The sequence below is a fragment of the Oxyura jamaicensis genome, chromosome 5, assembly GCF_011077185.1.
Source record: "Oxyura jamaicensis isolate SHBP4307 breed ruddy duck chromosome 5, BPBGC_Ojam_1.0, whole genome shotgun sequence".
NCBI lineage: Eukaryota > Metazoa > Chordata > Aves > Anseriformes > Anatidae > Oxyura > Oxyura jamaicensis.
This window is the reverse complement of record NC_048897.1, coordinates 10,770,715-10,774,487: the sequence shown is the minus strand read 5'-3', so window position 1 is coordinate 10,774,487 and position 3,773 is coordinate 10,770,715. Positions and strand designations below refer to the sequence as shown.

Sequence of the window (3,773 nt, the reverse complement as noted above, 5' to 3'; positions counted from 1 at the left end):
GGGGGGGGAGGGGGTCTAGATACAGCAAATAAGATCAAAGGAGAAGGTAACTGGATAGATCCAGATACTCCTGCTTAATTTGGAAGGCACATAATGCATGTCTGGAGTGCCTCCTAGGAAATGCCTACAAGATGTACTTTGCACTAATCTTTGAGCTGTATTCTGACAGTTATTTCTTCATAATCCTCATCATAAGCCTGTGCACTTTGATGAATAGTTTAACCCTAAACTCCAAGCTGGATAATTCTATAGTATGAAAATTTAACTCATTGCTGGTACTAGAAGTGTCTAAATAGCTATTTACAATTTAAAAAGACAGTGATGACACTGACAGTTCTATTCATGGACCACTTCTGTGACTATCTGTTCCTTCTCTCTTGAAATCTCATTTTATATGTTTACATAAATATTAAACTAAGTGATGGGTAGATTTTTTTGTTGTTTGCCTTTTAAAAACCCCTATATTTTCATTGATCGGTGCACCGTTGAGTGCACTGAAGGTAAGTTTGCAGGTAAGGATGAGGACAGGATCCAGGGAAAAGGTCAGATTTGATGACTTCCATTGTTTCTTTAGAAACAAAGTCTTTACAAAAATCAATGAGTTTTCTACATCAAAACAATTTTTACACTACCTTGTACCTCAGGCTGTTAAAAGTCATTGTTTGTCTACTGTATGCTTCTGCATTAAAGGCTCTGGCATGTGATCATTTAATTAGTATCTATGGTTGTTCTGGAAGAGCTATGTTTTGCAAATAAAACTGCATTTTCTGTAACCTGCTATTACTTTTTTGTTTCCTTTTAGAAACTTGGCTGCAATTCAGGTGCAGGTTCATCCTGTAAACCCTGGGATGACCTCCAATTCCATTGTATCACTGCCTTTCATTACACTGACTCCCAAGATAAATTTTCTTTCCAAATGTGATTTGTCCATGTTGGCTTTGTGATCAGGCTGCATATGCTAGTCCTATTTCAGTGATCATCTGGTATGGTAGCAAAGCCATTTGCTTTCTCATGGATTCCTCTCCCAAGCTACCTCTAATGATCTGCCCTTCCTAAATTGGATGCTCCTGTACTACTTACTTATCACTGGGTTCTGTTCCTTAAAGTTTTGAAGTTCCACAGATTTCATTATTGGTCTGGTTTATCTTTTCAGAATTGTATCTGCCAGTACCCCTCTATTTTATGTATCAAATTTAATATTTATGTGTATAATGCGTAAGTTTATTGAACCTATTTTATGTTTAAAGTGACAATTTTGTTGGATTGCAGCAAAAAGAAGTCATTAGCTCTCCTTAATCAATACATCTAAAAATTAAACAATTAAGCAAAATGCCATTTTATTTATTTCATTTCAAAATTTAATCTATGCAACACTTCAAGAAACAACTGCATGGTGTTGTATATTAGGAACTGTTGACATTCTACTGAATTAAGTACAACATTTTGTTTTTTTATGCTTCTTGAGGTGGTAATGAGAAAAAAAAAGTTTTTAAAAATGTGTGCCTTGCTGTATTTCTTATACCATTTATTAAAAAGCTGCTTTCACAGTAAAATTATGTTGGTTTGAAAGGAGGAAATAGCAAGGTTAAGATGTGTGAATAATTTCTGTATATATGTATACCCAAGTGCAAACATTGATGTATAATGACAGTATAAAATGCTTTCATGTTTGTGATGTCCAGTGATGTGGAAAATATAAGCCTTAAAAACATTAGATTGCATGGTAATTAGAATTGGCATAATAAACATAGTTTATTGGGGAAAAAAAAATAAAGCAGGACTGGTGATCTGTTTTACCCGCGTACCAAGAACAGAATGCTGCATCAAAGTACAGAGGAGTACCTTTTTGTTTGCAAATATTTCCTAGACAAATGCAATTCCATAGCTGGTGAAGGCTTGTGTTACCGGGCTCAGAGGTAAAGATCCTGTTCCTTAAAGATTCTGCAGGTCTCCTAGGTTAGATAATGAGACATAAATATTTAGTAGATTAAGCTAGTACACTGCCAACAGCAGTTAACAGTGGTCAAGCATGCTTTTATATCACATCTCCCTCCTCCCCCCCCCTCCCTTTTTAAAATCACTAACAGTTGTATATGGGATTGTAAATTGTTCTCTGACTCTTAAAATTTTATTCATTTTCTTAATGATATTGAATAAGCTTTGTATATAACAATATATATTAATATATAACTAGATATTAATATATTATTAGTATACAAATATATGTATTAATATATAGTTTATATTACAGTTTATATTATTTACAGCTTATTGTTTAAATAACTTAGACTGTACTTTTTAAAGGTTTTTATCTTGTGCTAAAACCATACTGGGTGGCTAAAACAAGCCAGACCTACCTCTGCAAACATTATATTCATCTCCTGAAAACACTGATGTGAAGGGATGTCAGGAAAGTTTTAAGGCATGGAATACTCTCCCATACCATCTTTTATATATATTTTTTTCCATTTATACAAATGCTTTTGCAAAAAGCTTTGGTGTTCTACTACCTTTAAAAAAATGTGTTCCAGTTTGAGAAGCTTAGCTTGTAGCTTAGAGGAACTATACCAACCAGATGATATATTCATATAAAACCGAAGAAACAAGTGTTTAAAATAAAACCTCATGTTTTAAAAATTATTAACAGCTTCCTATTACTGCAAGAAACAAGTCATTTATCTCTCAATTTAAATTTCCACTATATAGCTTTGATGTGGGTAGGGCAGCAACTCCTAGCTTGAAAAGGAACATTAATAATAAGAAGCAATTTTTAAGAGAAACTTTCAAATCTGTAATGTTTTCTGCTTTTGCATATCTTGTAACATGTATATATCTGTTAGGTTGGACCTAGAATTATCTAAAATATATAACTATATAGCTAAAGGTCACTGTAATATATTTTAACTACTTTTAAAATTATATAGAAAGTAATTCAGAATTTAACTCCTAAGTAAAATATTTATAGTGTCAATTATTTTAAATTATGAGTTATTTGTAAAATGATCTTGACATGGGAATTGAGTTTGGGATCATTCATTTTTTCCCTAGCTTTTTCTGTTTTATGTTGTATTTTCTTAAACTTATTTTGTCTATAGTCAGACCTTACTCTATGATGACAGAAAAACTAATAAATCAGAGGCTTTTCAGATCTGTCACTTCACCCAACAGACTGTGCAAAACTCCATCAATTACTCGTACTGTTCTATTAGACCATTTGCCACAAATTCCATTTTTTTTCCTAGGGGAAAATCGTAGTACTTGCCATATCAATAAGCCACATACTCATCATGTAATATCTGGAGTATTATATGGTCACAACTCAAATTTCAGTGGTTCCTTGCTGAGATCTACTGAACATTTTAATATAACTAGTATTCCCATGTCTATATTATTTGGTCTCATGAGATAAAGTCATCATTTTTATGACTCTGATGCAAGATGCATCATTATCAACTACTTTTTTCTGGCATGGTTATAAGCATGTAAGCATCACCTTTTTTCTTTTTTCATCTTTTTTTTTTTTTTTTAAATTCTCAGAATATGTTAGATTCTGATGTCAATAAAAATTGATTTCTAAATTAAAAGAAAACTCCAACACATACTATACAGGATTTGTTTGTGTCTTAGTATAAGTCCAATGCTTATGGCCAAGTTGTGCATTGAACTTACATGAAGTTCTAGAGCTAACTCCCTAGGAAAAAATATTGGAATAGTGTAAAATTAATGTTGATATACCAATATACCCTCTAAGTTCAGCCCATTCCTATATAGAT

The 3,773-nt window shown here is 32.5% G+C and overlaps 1 protein-coding gene across 3 annotated transcripts in view; it reads left to right on the top strand.

Annotated features, from left to right (window-relative positions):
• The window catches only part of AKAP6 (A-kinase anchoring protein 6), a 273,748-nt gene extending 271,974 nt beyond the window's left edge, over window positions 1-1,774 (top strand). For all 3 annotated transcript variants that reach the window (XM_035328142.1, XM_035328137.1, XM_035328139.1), the window contains one exon: window positions 803-1,774. The gene's annotated coding sequence lies outside the window, so the exon portion shown is untranslated. The remainder of the gene's footprint in view (window positions 1-802) is intronic.
• Window positions 1,775-3,773: the final 1,999 nt, after the last annotated feature.